The sequence below is a fragment of the Mirounga angustirostris genome, unplaced genomic scaffold (genome assembly GCF_029215605.1).
Source record: "Mirounga angustirostris isolate CCGP_5_RB_7025 unplaced genomic scaffold, mMirAng1.0.hap1 SCAF_5, whole genome shotgun sequence".
NCBI lineage: Eukaryota > Metazoa > Chordata > Mammalia > Carnivora > Phocidae > Mirounga > Mirounga angustirostris.
In genome coordinates this window covers 70630446-70649910 of record NW_026991713.1, presented here as the reverse complement: position 1 = coordinate 70649910, position 19465 = coordinate 70630446, and positions in this window count along the sequence as shown.

Below are 19465 nucleotides of genomic sequence, written 5' to 3'. Positions count from 1 at the left end.
CATTCTATCTGCACAACCCTCAAGGGAAATAGTATTATCCTGGTGTTTCAGGTTAAGAATCCATGTTCAAAGAGCTTGTGTTACATGCCCAGAAGTCATGTGGCTTGCACATACAAAAACTAGAGCTCAAACATAGGTTATTGAATAATTTTAAGAGTTGGATTTCCTATGCAATGAATTTGCTGAAATCTTTAATCTATAAATTTGTAGACTCTCCTAAATTTTTCACTTATACCATTAGACTGCAAATAAGATTTTTGTTTCTCCCTTTCCAAGTCTTTTAGCTCTTATTTTATATATTTTATTATATATGTACAAAATATATGGCATTATATAATTATATATATAGCCCTGACTAGGGCTTCTAGCGCAGTGTTAAATACATTGCAATTACAAAAAGTAATGACAGGGGTGCCTGGGTGGCTCAGTTGGTTGAGCGACTGCCTTCGGCTTAGGTCATGATCCTGGAGTCCCGGGATCGAGTCCCGCATCGGGCTCCCTGCTCAGCGGGGGGTCTGCTTCTCCCTCTGACCCTCTTCCCTCTCTTGCTATCTGTCTCTCATTCTCTCTCTCTCAAATAAAAACTTAAAAAAAAAAAAAAGTGTACATTTGTATGAAGCACTTCCTAAAAAAAAAAAGTAATGACAAAAATTCCTCTCTTATCCTTGATTTCATTTTTATTTTTATTGTTTTATAGATTTATTTATTTATTTTAGAAAGAGTGTCGGGGGCAGAGGGAAGAGGGAGAGAGAGAGAATCTCCAAGCAGACTCCCACTGAGCACAGAACCCGACAGAGGGTTCAATCCCAGGACCCTGAGATCATGACCTGAGCTGAGATCAAGAGTCGGATGCTTAACCAGCTGAGCCACCCAGGCACCGCTTATTCTTGATCTTAAAGAAAAACTTTCAGCTGGAGGGGAGGTGGGTGGGGGGGATGGGGTAAGTGGGTGATGGGCATTAAGGAGGGCACATGGTATAATGAGCACTGAGTCTTATATGCAACTGGTGAATCACTGAACCCTACCTCTGAAACTAATAATATATGTTAATTAATTGAATTTAAAGAATGAGCATTGTAAAAGACAATGGTACTCTACAGAACATCTTAAAGGGTCTGTCTAATTGATTATGACTAAGTTCCACTGGGACTCCAAATTTTAAAGATAGTGTCATGTTCCTAAGAGAATTTTCTGAAAGACTGTGTACATTTCAGCAGGCTAAGAATTCAGATTTCTGCCACAGTCAATGTCAGGGATTGGCACAAGTTGATGGAGAGAACACGAAGCCCTTGTGTTCTGAGAGACAACTTGTGGCAGGAAGAATTTGCTGGGCTTCCTTACAGTGTGACTAAACATGCTGCCCATGTTTTGTGGGCAGAATCTCTATTATTTGTTTCCCAGGAAAAACAATTGTGTGTGTATATGTGTGTACGCATATACATATATTGTTTAACATATATTGCTTACAATATATGTTGTATTGTAATACCATATTGTAATTGTAATACAATATATGTAATACATATATTGTTTAACATGTTAAACAATATATCTCTTATTCTTTAAACAATAAATCTCTTATTCTTTCATGAAGAAAAGCTTCACCTTTCAACATTTAATTCTAAGAATGGTAGGTGCTGTATATTTTCATAGATGAGGAACTGGATTTTTTTCCTATTTTTAAAAGATTTTTAATATAAATAAACGTGACTTTAAAGAATTTTAATATTCACTGAAATCAGCATACAATACTAATTTGCTAATGAGGTATATTATTAAAAGATTATTCTAATGATAAAACAATTTTGCATTCCTAGGATAAATGCTACTTGTTCATAATCTGTAATTTTTTATACATTTCCAGGCTTGCTCTTGGCATCAGATTATACTGTATTTTTTTCTATTTTCTGCACTAATTTGCTAAAGGTAGAAATTAGCAAGTTTGGTAAAAAATGCTCCTGTAAAAGGGTGGCTGGTGATTTTTGAGTGGGTTTTTGTTTTTTTCCTAGTGATTCAATTTCATTCATGTTTAGAGTCTTAGTTAAGATTTCTGTTTACTGTTAAGCCAATCTATGTGATCAATATATTCATTTCATCAAGAATATATGTAGTGTTTACAATGTCTATGCTGATCTGATATTTGTAAAATACCTACTTTATCAATTACATAGAGAAATGTACCCACCTTCCTTTCTACCATTCTGTATTTTTTTCTTATTTAGTCCAATATTGTCAACAATTTGTCCACTTTGCTAGCTTTTTCATATTGCTTTTATTGAATACCTCTTTGTTTTCTGTTTCAATAATTTCTATTCTTACCTTTATTTTTCCCCTAATTCTGCTTCCTTTTGGTTTAATATGTTGATGTTTTCCTTAATTCATAAGTTAAATACTTTACCTGTTACTTATTCTTTGTTTTCTACTCTCCATATATGCTTTCAAGACTACACATTTCCTTTCATATACTGCATTAGCTGCATCCCATAAGTTTTAATATGGAGAATTGTCATTGCTATGACACATAAGTATTTGTTTTTTAGAACTCATTCTTTCATCATAAATTTTTAGAAGTTTTTTCTTTCTCAGACTAATGGATTGTGCCCTCATCCATTCAAATTTGTTGTATTTTTGTCAAAAAACATGGTCTGTGTTGTATTGATCCTTCTATACTTATCGATAGTCTCTTAGTTATATAATATACCTATAACCATTTGTGGGTTTTTTAGTGTGTTTTTAAAAAATGTTTCTATAATTTGAGGGTATAAAATTCTTTCTTTTTCTGTCTCAGTTGGGTACATGTGAGCATAAATGTGTGTATGTATATATACAATACATGTATTCATAATATACATATATTCATACATATATGTGTTCCTATATACACGCATACACACACATATGGTAGATCAGTCTTGTTAGTTATGTAATTCTATTTTGTAATACCCACAGTACTTTTTGTCTGTTATCAGTTTCTTAGAATGGTATGATAAAAGTTTACAGTATGATTATAGATTGATGAATTCTTTATAATTCTCTTAAATTTTTCCTGTATGCCTTGTGAGGAGATATGATGAAGTGCATACATACTCAGTATGGTTGGTTACCTTTTCCTCTTGCACTGTTCCTTTCATTTGTAAGTAAAATTGCTATTTTTTGTTTATAATATTTTACCTTAAAGTCTATTTTGTTTGCCATCAATATTATTAGATCAGTTCTTCTTTCAGTTTTCATTAGACTGAGATCCCTTTATCATTTCCTTTTCAGTCAACCTTTTTATGTCATTATGTTTTTAAGTGTGTATCTTTTAAACAATATATGACTGGATTCTTATTTATTTATTTTAAATCTAATGTCAGAATCTCTATTTATTTATACCATTTTATTTTTTTATTATTATGTTCAGTTAGCCAACATGTTTTTTTATACCATTTTAAAGAAAAATATCAACATAAACCAAATGTCCAAAGCACTATACTCAATGCCTTACAAATACTAACTCATTAAATATAACAATCCTGTGAGCTGGCTAGTATTATCCATCTTTTATAAATGAGGTGTTAAGACCCAGAGAAGTTAAGCAACTTGATCATGATCACACAGCTAGTTAGTAGCGGAGGCTCCCAAGCCCACAGTCTTATCTACTATGCATTGAACTAAGGAATGGCTCAAGCAAAGGAGTAGCCAGGGTAAGGAATTGCAAATTCAGGGAATAGAACCTCATTGAGTTTTGCTGGAACAGAAGGTTCTTTCATTCATGCCTTTATTCACTCATTTGTCAAATATTTATTAAAGGCCAGCCCATATTCTCACTACAATCTTGATTCTTCTTAGAGGCCTACCTTGCAAAGTAGGCTTAGCCTTTATACAGAAGAGGATAGAAGGACTCTAAATTACTTGGCGAAGTTCACAAAGCTCACAAATGTAGTGATCGGCAGTCTCTCCGCTTCTCAAAGGTATACTTTTTCTGTTATACTCTTTGGCATCTTTGTAGAAACCTGGGTCAAAAGATGGGGGAGCTTAGTGTAAACACACTGTTCTTTTTTTATACAGGTCATGTTTTTCTATAACCATTTATATCTCTGTTTGTAACTTTATAGACAAAAGCATGGTAAGAAAAGGTTAACAATAAATATAAGAAAGTACTCAGTTCGTTGGCTAACAAACGCATTTCTACTGACAGAATGAAGCTCATCTTGTTTGGTCAGTTATCATTTTGTAAACAAACAAAACAGGTGATATCAACTTTTCCTTGTATTTCTCCCTCTTGGGGTTTCCACCCGGAAACAAAGTAAACGAACCCAACATATTTGTTTAAGGGCAACCTAAATGAATTCCACTTTAATGTTGTGATTTCATAATGCATTGAGTATATTACATTGAGCCTCAAATAGGACTACTCAGGCATCTGATTATGCCTTTAGGTCATCAAATGTGTGAGACCAATGAAAGAGAACCTTCGGTGCCTTTCTACTCTTTAGAGCACCAAAGGAGGACTTTGGGTACCTAATCTAAAAATTCGTAGCACAATATTTCTTCAGTTTTTGCCATGTAGATGCTCCAGAAATGTGCCTCCTTTCTGCCCAGGACATGACCCCAGCAAAGCTTTCTGTGGAAGAACTCTGAAGGAAAAAGACCAAAAAAAAAAAAAAAAAAAAAAAAATGGAATCTGAAAAACATTGTGACATACTGAGCATTTTAAATTAGTTAGTTGGTAGAAATAAACACTTTCATATATTTAGGGCTAAGGGACCAAATTCAATATTTATGGCTGTTCAAATTGCATTCGTAAGCACCAAGTTATTAGCAAAGATCCATATTCCAGAGAACTTTAGAGCCCAAAAGGATCTGGATAAACTCCTTCTCCTCCTTCAAGGTAAGCTCAAATAACTCCTGCTTTGTAAAGCTTTCTCTCTTCACATGGATTAATCACTCTTTTATCAGTGTTATTGCTTTGTACATAATACATGTTTGCATAATATTTCTTGCATTGTATCATAGATAAATATCTCCTCGTAGATGTTAATTTTGCCCAGAATGTACTGAGACCCTTTGAGATGATTTATGCTAGCCCAAATGAAAAGATTGATACATACACCAAGATGTTATTTTATTTTCTGAAGAGTATTAGGGATGTGTGGAAAACCTTTTTCATCCAGTGGAATACTCAATATCTAGTCATTACAGTAGCTCCTGGAAGAGTCCCTTAATGAACAAAGTATTTCTTGGTGATGAAAGAACCAGAATTTTAAGTGGCTCATATTGGTTTCAGAATAGGGACTGTTTTAAGGATATTTCTTCCAGGCTATAGAAAGATATGGTGAGCATTTCTCATGTCATCCACACCAGAATAAACAACACTATTAACCTCCTCCTGACACTACTTTTCTCCCATTATAAGGCTAGATTTAACTGTGCCAAAAAACTTCCTTTTGGAGACTTCCTGTTCTATTAACTCAATATAGGTGGAGAGAATACAATAGTGCTGAATAGGGCGCCTGGGTGGCTCAGTTGGTTGAGCGACTGCCTTCGGCTCAGGTCATGATCCTGGAGTCCCGGGATCGAGTCCCGCATCGGGCTCCCTGCTCAGTGGGGAGTCTGCTTCTCCCTCTGACCCTCCCCACTCTCATGCTCTCTCTATCTCATTCTCTCTCTCAAATAAATAAATAAAATCTTAAAAAAAAAACAATAGTGCTGAATAATTTTAAATTAGTTACTTTTCTGACTGTATAAAATTGGTCTTGGAGGAGTCCATATGTCCTATGCTCTTGCAGTGACCATCCTACCTACTGTGGTTTTATTATAACTGCTGTCGACCTTATGTCTTGGCTTGAGGGGCTTTTGCTTTGTGCTGTAAAGATTGTATAGTCTAAGGGAAAGAGGGCAGGGACAGCTTAAGTTGTCAAATACAGATTAGAATCTTGCATCTCCTGTTTAATCATCTGTGTGCTGTGAGGGAAACTCCAATTTCCTCATCTGGAAAAGCAAAATAGTAATACTAGAAGAAATAGCAATGCTCAACTCCAGTGGGGTTTAAGAAGAATAAAGGTGATATATGCTAAGTACCTAAACTTCTGCCGGGTGCCTAGCAGGAGCTCAGGAAATAGAGGCCTCCCTGTTATGCAACAGATACCTGGTTGCATTAGAGAATATCATATGCATCCTTCATTCACTCATTCATTCAATAAACTACCTATGTGATGACAGACAAGATTTGAAACACTGATTCTATGGCATTTAATGAATGAAAAGTACATTCTACCAGGGGAAAACAGACCATGAACAAAATAATATTCTATAGTAGAAAATGAGAAATGCTGTGAAGAAAAACAAAACAAGCATAAGAAGATAGGGAGTTTTGGAGAGGGGTTATATATATAAAAAGGGACATCAGGTAAATAAGAGATGACATTTAAGTAAGGGAATGAAGGAGGTAAGGGACCCAGCCATGCAGATGTGTAGGGGAAGGATATTCCATGTAGAGGGAACATTCAATGCAAAATGAAGTGGGCATAGACTTGTTGTATCTGGAGGTCAATGTTTTAGAACAGAGTGAACAGGGAAAATGCAATAGAAAATGAGGTCAGAGAAGTCACAGGGAGCAAACTGTGAGGAGCTTTGTAGGCCATTGTCAAGACTTTGGCTTTTACTTTAATTCAGATAAAAGCCATTGGAGGTTTGTACAATTCTGCTGTATATCTACTCTACCTTTTATCTCTCTGACTGCTCTTTTGAGAAATGCATTCTAGAGAAACAAAGATGGAAGCAGGAGAACATTTAGGAAACTATTGCAATAACCTAGGTGAGAAATTACCAAGTGGCAGTGAATGGTGGTAGTGGGAAACATCCAGATGCTAGATATATTTGTGAGAGCCAACAGGATTCAGATGGATTAGATATTGTACGTGAGATGGGAAAGGTCAAGGATATCTACAAAGGTTTTGACCTGAGCAGCTGAACAGATGGATTTTCCATGTAAAGGGCGAGGATAGTGTATTACTTCTTTTTCGTGTGCACTAATGATACTTTTCTCTCCGTATGGTAATCAGCAACTATTGATGACTGACTGATTGTTTATGGCCTGTCAGTAGCACTGATTAACCTCGTCATAAATTGGGTGTGATGGTTGAGATAATTCCACATGTTGTAGCCATAGATGGTTATGGTTGGATTGTTAAATATCTCTGCAGATACTTAAAATTATATGAAAAAAAAAGAGGAGCAATAAATGTTTGTTCATACAAAGAAATCTGACTCTCTTTAAAAATACTCAGGTCTAAAATGTAGTAAACGCAAAGGGCTCTGTGATTTTATATAAATAGTACTATAAATTAGGAAGTTAATACCCTCCTAAGTGAAGCAACATCCAATTACAACCAGTGAATCTAAATGAACGTTTAAAGATGAAAACCACATCTTGTTGTATTACAGAAATCTTTTAAAGACTTTCTCCAAGCTTTTAAATTAAACTAAATGAAGCCCTAATTTAGAACAAAAGATAGTGTTTAAATGTAAACAAGTATACCTATACCTCTCCGACAGTCCAGCATTTATAAATGAAAGACATTTGGAAAGCATCTAGTTTCACCTCTTAATTTTTCCATCTGAGATACTAAGATAAAGAATCAAACTGAGTTGGCCAAGCTCCCAGGAGTAATTAATGGCTAAGGGAGATGCAAACCCGCATTTACTTGTTCCTGGCCCACTGGTCTACTATACCTCGTGTTTGTTTTTATTTTAATTAGTCTTTCTTAATTTTCAGGAAAATTAGAGATTTTCAAACACAATTCTCTCAATCTCCCAACCGTGTAGACATAATTTTAGAGATAAAGTGAGCCAAGTGAGATACTTCACTATCTCTGTTACGCTACATGGACACAGGTTTCCAGATACTGTTCTCTAGTGACGGACTGGGACTAGTACGTTCTCAACCACCCCACCCTCCTCTGACATCGCCTTTTGTGCGGACCACACAGAGGTCAAAGAGAAGCTGCCTTCTCCAATGGTGTGATCAGACATTTCCATTTCTGTATTCTTCTGGGTTTTGGCACTTTTTACAAAAAGGCTGAATGTAATCCTCACATTTGCCATGTTTACACTCAGAGTACAAAGTAATCCAGTCTTGAGCGTGTGGGGATTTCAATAACATCCAATGTTAGGTAACGTTGAAAATGATAGATTATTCTTCAAAAAAGATAAATAAATGGCTCGAAGCCAATAATTCAACACTTTCATGTCAGCTGTAAAGAAAGGATGGTAAATCTTGGTTAGATGTCTGAGATTAAAACCCTTTTTATAGTTGAAGACAGTGATATTTTTAACGACATTAATTTACAGTGGACAAACTGTGGATTTTTAACCCTGATAATCTCACCATTTATTAGACTTGAAGAGTAGGGATAATTAAATATTACTGCCCAGAAGAGTTGCTGTAGTGTTGTTTATAGGCACAATGAGTATAAAAAACTTAACTTTTTATGTTCAAATGAATATTAATTCTTGCTTCATTAAACGCAGACTAGAAGATTTGCATTGATGCTTTCCCTCTACCATTTCATTTTCCAAGTTGTTTGGTTGCTCATTTGTCTTCATTGTTTTATTTTGCTTTGTTCCCAACCCCCAAACAACCCATAAAACCTCCCAAGTGTTGAGAAGGAGCCTGAGGGTATTTTCTGGAGGAATTGTACCCTACGCTCTCTAAGCAAAATAGAATTTTTGCTTGGTAGCCTGGTGATTGGAAAGAACTTCTGCACAGGAAAAGGAAAAGGTTTTTTGATATTTCCAAACTGATGATTCATGGGGCTCAGATCATACATATCCTTCTAATCAGGCTAAGTAACACATCATTATCACATCGATATTTGACATACTCATATTGCAGTAAGTCCTTTGATAAGAATAATGTGACAGTGGTCTGCAGGAGGTTAAATTTTATAAGCCCCTGTGGTGCAAGCAATTTCAGAAGCAAGTAAAACCAAATAACCAATGCAAACAGCTTAGCAATAGTATTTATTGTCATTTATTTTAAAACAACAAAAAGGTAGCACGAACAGTCTTGTTTTTTCTAGTTCTAAGCATAAGTTGCAGATGCACCAAGGAAATATGATTCCATCATGAACAATAAAACAAATGTTGCAAATTCTACGCTGTAGTTACAGTTAGGGTCTCCCTCCACCATTAGCCCATAAGTGGATGTGCAATTTCAAATGTCTTGGGACTATTGCAACTTCCTTCCTTTCAAAAGAGTCCAAAGACTCAGTTTCTTATTAAAATTCCATGCCTTTATGCTTCATATTTCTTATGCCTCCACCTGTTATGTCACCCTGACTCTTGATAGAAACTTATTTGGATAATGTCTGGAAGCAAAGCGTTCTCCCCTCCAAAAAGGTTAGGGATGGAGGCACTCTGTCAATACCTGACAGGTGTAAATTTTTTAATGTATGAGCAGTATATGAAAATACAAATCACCTCGGAGAGCCAGCCTAAAGCAGACTGAAAAGCTGTCATAAGCAATTTTCAAAAGGCATGAGTTATTTGGTTCGTTTCCAAGGGGAACAACTCCACAGGCATAAATTTGTGAATGGTACTTGGCAATCTTAACAAGTCCTGCTCTCCCCAAGCTTCCTGCATGGCCAACATTTGATGTGGGCTTTCTGTTCACCTGCACTCTGAGACCAACAGGATATCAACGTGAGAACTGGGGAGAACTTGAGCCACCTCACTTACTGAGGCACCCACACATCAAGGGACAAATTAAATAGCCTCCCAATCTGGGGCATTTTGAAGAAGTTTGCCAACAGATTCTGTACAGACTCTCCTAAGACACACCAACTCATTAAGTGTCATAATATTGGGGAAAATGATAGTCTTTTCAATGAACCCTCCCCCCGTCACTAGTGTATGTGCTGCAACATTATAAGATTTTTTTTTTTTTTCTTTTTTGGCCCTGGGTTCATTGAAAAATCTTTACTAACTGAATCTCCTTCCCTCTGGTGTGAGAAGGCTGACTTTAGCAAAGGAGTGCATGATTGGCAAGTCGGTTCTAATTGAATAAGTGTCAAGGTCAAAATCCAACAAGTGATGAAGATGAGGAAGCCCTGGAGTGATGTTTGTTTCAAATTATATTATATATTTTTTAGTAGCACAGGGCTTCAGGGAGAATATGTAAAATTGAAAAAGCAAGGAAGTTACAGTATAGCTTTATGTTCTGTCCACTGAAAGAAAGAAACCTATATTTTGTAGTTCTTAATAAAATTAGTCCACATAAAATGTACTGATATCAGAATTCAGCATTTGGAGATGAATTAAATCATGAATGTCTCCCAAAGGATTCGCTTTGATGGAAGAATAAAATAACGGCTTTGGTTCCTGTAATTCAGGATTCCCCATTGGCTCCTGCTGATGTTCCCCTAGGACAGTGGTTCTCCAAACTACTTTGATCATGACCCAGAGAAAGAAAAAAATATTTATTGGGACTCAGTATACACAAAGATACACACAACCACAACTTAAATATGATTCAAAGGAGACCTACTCTTATTTCCTGTGGTGTACTTTGTTACTCCTATTCTATCTCAAGATTTCATTTAAAGGCTGATAATACCATACTAATTTGATGACACAGCCTACCAGTGGTTCACAAAAAGCTGTTTGAAATACATTGCACTGAAAGCCTTCTTATTCCCAGAATATGCTGTGTGTTACTCCCATTGGACCTACATTTATGCTGGTATTCCTTCCAGAATGTCCTCCCTTTACCTAAGTCCTAATCATCCTACAAGTGTCCAAGGAGAACTATCACCTATGGAATCCTGGAAACACCCTTCACCAGCTATTTCTTTCCACAAGGTTCCTAATGGAGGTACATGACCAACAGAGCTGCAAAAGAACATTTTATTATTGGCTGTGGCTTTCACACCAAGCCACAAGGTGAGGTAGCCCAGATTGTTGAGAAAAATTGCTTTATCTAAGTTTAGAGTTAGCCTAGAAGCAAAAATCAAAGCAATGCTCTTAGTTACTGTATTCTCATACCATATGCTATAGGCATTCATTGAACGTTCGTTCGTTCATTCATTCATTCATTCATTCATTCAGAAAGATTTACTGTGCACTTGCAATGTCCCAGGCATTATGACGCTGTGATGGTGGCCTATCACCAATACTTGTGCAGTGAAAAAATTCTGTTCCACTAAATCCTTCAGCTCCTCTCTTTGGTTCCTTAATTGATTGCTCATCCCAATAGATAGTACTTCCCACATAGTGGGTATTTAGAGGTAGTAGTTTCCCCTCTTTATTTTTGGTTTTGTTTTAGAGAGGGAGTGGATGAGCGGGGTTGGGGGGACAGAGGGAGAGGGAGAGAGAAAATCTTAAGCAGGCTCCACGCTGGGCCCAATGCAGGGGGCTCGATCTCAGGACCCTGAGATCATGACCTGAGCCAAAATCAAGAGCTGGATGCTTAACGGACTGAGCCACTCAGGCACCCCTCCCCTCTCTTAAAATCATGTTAGACTGTTCTATGTAGTACCTACCACAAAAAAAATTATTCTTTAACAATGATTTTTTTCCTCAACACTATACAGTTGGCCTGAGACTAGTAATTAGTTGTTGGGTAAATGCATGAACCTATTGGATTTATTTAAAAGGATTACTTTGTAATCCTTCCTATTTGTAACTATTGCGTAACCCAGTTAATTGCAGCAAGTACATATTTGAAAACTGAGTGGTAGGATGCCTACTCCTAATGAAAACAAAAAAGTGGGTTTCTATGGGTCTTATGAACTCAGGAAAGAGTCTATAACTCTTCAAATAACTATGGAAATGGTAGCTTTTCTGGTTACATATTGCTGTAACAGAATGTTTATCCTAGAATACAAATGGTAATTATTCTGGTCACCTATCACTGCATAGCAAGTTCTCTAAATTTAGTGACTTGACACAATAACCATTTTATCTTATCTCATGATTTTTGTGGGGCAAGTATTCCGGCAGTGCCTGAAGAGTAAATCTTCTTTCTGTATTTGGCTGGAAGATGGGCTGATCTGAAGGACACAAGACCACCTCACTCCCATGTCTGGTGCCTCTGCCTTGGCAGGGTTGGTTGGGCTCCTTGAGGGCTGATCACCAGCCACCTAGCTGGGGCATCTTCATAATGGCAGTTTTAGGGTAGTCAGATTTCTTACATAGCTTATCACGACATTCCCAAGGACAGTGTTCCATGAGTGAGTCTCAGAGGGATAAAGCAGAAGCTGTAAGACTTTGTATGCTCTTGACTCACAAGCCCCAGAGTACACTGTTTCCACCTTCTAGGAACAGTGTATTGGCTTTCTATTATTGCATAATGAATCACTCCAAAAGGTAGCAACTTAAAACTGCAAACATTATTATCTCACTGTTTCTGTAAGTCAGGAATGTGGCAGCATTTTAGCTGGCTGAGGCTGGCTCTGAGTTTCTCCTGAGATTGCAATCTATTGGCCAAGGCTGTAGTAGTCTTACTTCAAGACTCAGGTAGGAAGACTTTGCTTCCAGTGTCACTTACATGTTTGTTAGCAGGCCTTAGTTCCTCACTGACTGATGACCAAGGATTTCAGTTCCTCACCAAATGGACTTCATCATAGGTCCCCTGGGTAATTTCATAACCTTGCAGCTGGCTTCTCCCAGAGCAAATGATGGGGAAGGGGGCGGGGGGAGAGGGGAAGAGAAGAGGGGGGAGAGAGAGAGAGAGAGAGAGAGAGAGATGCACCCAAACCAGAGCTGTGGTTTTTTATAATCTAATTTAGGAGTGGCAGAGTGTAACTTATGTCATATTTTATTCATTAGAAGCAATCAGTTAAGTCCAGCCTACAGCCAAGAGGAGGTAAACTGTGTTCCACCTCTCAAAGGGAAGAATATTGAAGAAATTTTGTAACCAACACAGTCCACTTTCTGTCCATAAACGTGTTTACATTACTCCCCCAAGCAAAATACACTCACCTCTTCCACAACCTCCAAAAATCTCATCCATTACAGCATCAGGTCTAAATCCAAAATCTCATTATCTAAATCAGATCTAGGTGTGGATTAGTCTCCTCTGTGATAGGTTCTTAAATCTTCTTGAGTACAGTTCCTCCTAATATGTAGATCTGTGAAACTAAAGATGCAGATTATCTGCTCCCCACACACCCAAAATACAATGGTATTACAGGTACCAGATGGCTAATATAGACATTCCCGTTTAAAAAAATAGGAGAAATGGGAGATACAAAGGAATGACTGGTGTATAGTAATGGTGAAGTCCCTTGATTAAGTCTCCAAATCTGAGAATGATTCTTCGTAGCTCTCAGCCCCACTTTGCAGCTCTGAGTCATCCTTCATTTTCAAGAAAGTCCACATACACTTGCAGCTGGTAGTTTTCTTTGCCTGCTTCCAGCAGGTAGAACTGTGGACGTTCCAAAGCCACATTTCATTATGTGCTATCTCTGTCCCTTTCAGTCTAAGATGATGATGTGTCCACATAATATAATTCTTTTAAAACTGTGAGTCTCCTATGAATCTTACTGGCCTCTATTCTATTCAGCAAAGGCTACACTCAAAAATATCTTTCAACTGTGAACACTGAAGAACAACAAACACCCTTAGTCTTTCTAGAGGTATAATTGTTGAGTTCGAAGAGCCATGTATGGGAGCACTTCCGATCTCCTTAGAGGCCTTCTGTTTGGCTAAAATCCTGAGGCACCCCCTTGGATCTTTCTGAGATCTTTATAGCACATCTCACAGGTATACCCTTCGCTTCATCTTTGGGCCATGTTTTCTTGGCAGTACCCTGGATGTCATCTTTTCTCAGAAGGCATGTCTTGATTTTAGTATCATGTGCCATACAGAAATGGTAAGAATTTTCAAGACTATCAATTCTCACCTCCCTTTTACTAGTCCTTCCTTCAGTTCATCTTTATTCTCTTGTATTTTACCATAAGCAGCAAGAGGAAACCAGAAAGCAACTTTAACACTTTACTTGGACATGCCCTTAAGTGGATCACCCAGTTGATAAGGCAATTCACTTATTTCCAAGTCATCTCAGGTAACCAGGTTGCTAAACTTTACTGCCACTCCATGAGAAGGATCTCCTTCCCTCCGGTTTTCAATAACATTTACCACACTTTCCTGCATGTCCTCCACTACCGTCCTATCAAAGATCATGAGACAGTTTCTTCAAGGTACTTTAGGCTTTTACCACCACTATCCTAAAAAGCTCACTGCCTGGTTTCAATGCTATTCACATATTTGAGAGTTTTTTGTTTGTTTTCTGTTTTTTATTTTATGGCAACATTCCACTCCTAGGTATCAAAGTACTAGTTTTCTACTGTTGAATAAGAAATTAACCAAAATCTTAGAAGTTAAAAACAACAAACATTTATTATCTCACAATCTTTGTGGGTTAGGCATTAAGAAGCAACCTAGGGGGCTGTCTTCTGTCCCAGAGTCTGTTGAGAGATTATGCTGATGTAATGGGGTGGGCCACAGTCTCACCAGAAAGCTATCCTGGGGAAGATCCATTTCCCAGCTCACATTTGTAAGTAAACTACATGGCTCTTTAAGTCCATGGCATTTTCCATTGTCTATTTAGATGCTGTCTTTTAGCTAGAAGATCTAGAACATATTTTAAGAAAATTACAAAACATTATATGAGTGCACAGTGAGAAAAGTATTTGAAAACAAATTTTAAGGCCAATCTCACTAGCAGTTATCTTATGGTGAAACATACTAATTAGAAATTATTACAGTGTAATACAAATAAAAACTTTCCAAATACAGTTTTTTTATAATAATTACTTTTTATTCTTTTGCTCATGGGATGCAGTTTTAAAGCGGCATGTGTGGTTTGGTGGGTATATACATTCTACTAAGCATTAAGTGCTTGCTTTAAAGTATCTCTTTTTGGAAGTTCTACCTTTAAATCATTCTCATACTTGACTTTGTTAATTAAAAGAAAACACTAATGAGGGCGCCTGGGTGGCTCAGTTGGTTAAGCGACTGCCTTTGGCTCAGGTCATGATCCTGGAGTCGCGGGATCGAGTCCCGCATCGGGCTCCTTGCTCAGTGGGGGCCTGCTTCTCCCTCTGACCCTCCTCCCTCTCATGGTCTCTGTCTCTCATTCTCTCTCTCTCAGATAAATAAATAAAATCTTTAAAAAAAAAAAAAAGATACAGTTTCAAAAAAAAAGAAAACACTAATGAAATATTGGAATTACTTTATTAACTTCCTCTTCCTTTACTTTAGATAGAGTTGTGATTTAAGGGCATGTTTAGTTCTGTGCTCTAATATACCTCCATTCTATTTTTCAGTCCAAAAATAGGCTCAACAAAGGATTCTTTCTTTGTCCCATGTTTGTAAATGACTGGCAAAGTGAGTATATCTTTTGAAAGCAATTTCTACTGTTATAACAAGCTGGAATCAAAATGGCCAATCTGTAGTAAGCCAACCCTTATTAACTTGCACTAAATTATTTTCATTTGGCAGATAAAATAACCACTTTTCCTCTCTTAATTAGAGTTTGGTCTAATAGGATTGACAAGTCAAATTAGAGGGAAAAAATGCTATATTTAATTGCCTTTAGAATTCAGTATTTTTTAAAATAGATTCTGTTTTGAGAAGGTTGCCAAGAAACTTGGAGAATGCACATTTTGTTTACTCTCTTAAAAATAAAAACAACTCTAGCCAATGGATATCCCTAAGTTGTACTATTATATATTACTGTCTGTGCCCTTATAGAACTTAGACTGTTATTAGAAAGTGGTAATGTATTTTATAAGGCACTTATGTTCTCTTTTTACTCTTCTATTTCATGAAAGGAAGTTATTTTGCCCCTTGGGACTCTATCTTTTGGTAGAACGTACACAAAATTGCCATTTATAAAGAAGAGAGGTAATGTGGTTAAAACACACACACACACACACACACACAACAACAGGCTTTAGAGCCATAAGTACTCAAGTTCAAATCCTGACTCAGTTGCCTACTGGCTGGGTAAGCTTGGGCATGTTATTAACCTTGTCTGTCTCTGAGATGATGTGAAGAGTGGTGGTATAAATATGTAATGCTTCTAGTAAAATACCTGGTACATAAGATATGCTCTGTAAATCTTGGTTGTGATTACTGTTACTACTCTGTTCTCAATATCACACTACATTTTAAAATACAGCCACATTGACAGACCCCATCTCCTCTGTGTCCAGGTCCCCAGGTCACAAACCCAGCTGGCATTGAGAAAAAAAAAAGAGAGAGAGAGTGAATAGGTTAAGCAGTCATGAAACTAGAGTTTTAAATTAGCTTATATAGATTGAGAGAAAGCATGAGCGGGAGGGACAGAGGGAGAGGGAGAAAGAATCTGAAACAGACTCCAGGCTAAGTGCGGAGCTCAAAGTGGGGCTCGATCTCATGACCCCGAGATCATTACCTGAGCCAAAACCAAGAGTCGGACACTTAACTGAGCCACACAGGTGCCCTTAGAATTTTTACTAACACAGGTGACTGGAAAATGATGGGGCTTGCAGAAGTGTCATTGACGGATGGGACCCTAGGACAAAAGTTGTATGAAGTCAGTGATTAGGGAAAAATAACTAGTTCAAATCTGGGAAGGAAGTGAAGGGAGAGATAGGAAGGGAAGAACCTTGATGTGATGTCCCTTTACTTAGAAAATCATAGGCCATCCCTTGAAATGAACAGATCAAGTCATAACCAAAAGATACATGATGATATCTTTAGCTGTTCTAATTTGAATCAAGAACTAATGACTTACAAATGCCCAACCTTATAACTACTGTGTGACTTCCACTTAGTAAATTTTTGAGACTCTTGTCAAACATTGAATATTAGACAATTTTAATTTATATTGAAATTGAAGTCTAGTCAATTTCCCAAGGGGTAGAAATTCAAGGATCTAGATTATCCTCCCCATTTCTTCTATACGTAGTATAAATAAATTATATTATGAAGGTATTTATTCAAGAAATTACAACAGTGACTGACATAGTAGGTGCTCAGTACTTTTTTGATTACACGAAAATTGACTTAATTCAGTTGAGCATCTTCCCTTGTGTACTAATTCTAAGGTAATTTTACTAGCTTAAATTCAAAGAAACTATTTTCATCTCATCTACATAAATTTATCCATAAAATATTCTCAGCTATAAAACAAGCACTTACAAAAGACAACACTTTTCAGTACTTTTACTTATTTGTATTATTATTAAGGATTTGAGTCATTCATCTTAGGAAATATTAGAAACCTAGCAAGGCCTAAAAATGAAGGGTTTACTTTATGTACCAGCATATGCAATTCAGGAATACTGATATTTTATTTGATCCACTAAAATTCAGTAATTTTTTTTATTACACAAATAAGACACGTTGTCAGAAATACAAACGACCAAAGTATATAAAAAGAAGTAAGAAAAAGATTATCTATAGTTATTCAAAAAAATCACCATTAACAGACGTTATACGCATAAATAACCACGTAGGCTCACATAAAAAAGACAAAAAGAATGTTAAAATTCATATGGCAAATTGGGTCCCTTTATCCTGTTTCTTATTTCTTTTACCTATTTTACCATCCTATGACAGTTGTCTTCCTGGGGTTTTTTTTCTATCCAACACACTTAAATTTTTACAGAACTATGGGTTTTTAAAGGTTTTATTTATTTATTTGAAAGAGAGCGCAAGCACAAGCAGGAGGGAGAAGCAGACTCCCTGCTGAGCAGGGAGCCCGATGCAGGGCTCAGTCCCAGGATCCTGGGATCATGACCTGAGCCTAAGGTAGACACTTAACTGACTGAGCCACCCAGGTGCCCCTAGAACTATGGGTTTTTTAATTATTTCAACCCATAGTGACATATGATATTGATGTCAACAGAAGAGAAAGAAAAAAGCAATCGTTTCCTCTTGTATTTTTTTCTTAATTGTTTCATGGGCCTTTCATTTTGGAGTAAAATACTATTACTCCTGCTTGGGTAGATGCTTCTACTCCCTGTGCCTAATAATGAGGACTCCCTGCATCCTGCAAAGGGCACTGCAATAAGGAGAAGGCTGTCAGAGGAAGAGAATGTCCTGGCCCTCTGTGGCCGCTTCATATGTAAAATGGCGTTCTCTTTGAAACTCAGGCTCTGGTGCAACTTTTCTAAAGGGATACTGGAGCAGCCTTCAGTTATGAAGCAGTTGTCAGATAACTCAGGTTCTGGTTGCAAGACTAAGAGAGCAATACGCAAATACATTCTCTTTGTTTCTATATCTACTGAATCTGCAGTTTCTGAGCAGCATTCTTCTCCTTGTTGTGCATTTAACTTAAATCTGACATAAACCATGGATGAATTTTGTAATAGTCACTACTGGTACTTAAGTCCCAGAAAGGCATTTTGGATAGGCTAATATCAGCAAAATTTTAGTGGGTAGTCAGGGAATGATACAGAAAACATGTAATTGGCCTCCATGTGAAACAGTCGACTAATACTCTTCTGATGGGGTTTCAGATTCATCTAAATTTGAATAATCTGTGTTAAGTGATTTACAACACATTTGAGGCACCATCGAGGGTGCATTTTGGGCAGAAGGCATAGTTTAGAAATTAAGACTTCATGGGTTTTTTTTTTTTTCTTTCTGTTGGAAAATATACTACATATGTTCTGTTTTGTTCTGGGATTGTCAGCCCTAAAATGTTTACAGGTTTCAGCCAGGAGGAGAAAGAGAGGGTGAGTGAGGGGGTGTAGCCAGGGGAAGACAACTCCATAAAACTGCCCCAGTGCATCATTCTACCTTTTCTTACAGTGGGATCTAACCTAACTCTCACTGAAAAATAATTTCATTAAGACCTATCCTATAAAAGTGCCTTTGCAAGTCATATAAAACCATCTTTCTATAAACATGTCCAAGAGCTAAAATAGTTCTGGAGAAGTATAACCTCGTTGGGCAATTAGACCTCCCTTTACCAGCACCAGTACCCTTTGTATTTTTGAGGTAGAGCTGAATTTAACAGTTGTTAGGCTTTTTTTGTTGTATTCTTGTGATTCTGGATTGTATAATAGAGTTGTCTTTCACATATATTTAGGATCTTAGTATTTTAAAAATTCTGCCTAATGACTAAAGTGTATGCATTATAAATAGGTGGCTAACCATAATGTGCTTCACATGTAGCAAAAAAACACACAAAAATCAAGCAAACAAATAAAAAAAAAAAACCCTCACTTGCAATTCAAATGTTCTGTGTAAATGGTAAAAATTTTTCCTTCTGATTCCTTTGATCTGCTTGCTAGATAAGTTTAAAATATTCATGAAGCCACAAATTGTCACCACTTAACACTGTGCCTGACTATAGCCAAACAAATAAATATACCATTTCCCTCACTCAGGAAGCAGTTCATGAATGTCTACTGAGAACGAAGGGAAGCTATTCAAAATTGAAAGTTTCTCTCCAGTAGCTCATGGTAATAACATCAGTTTC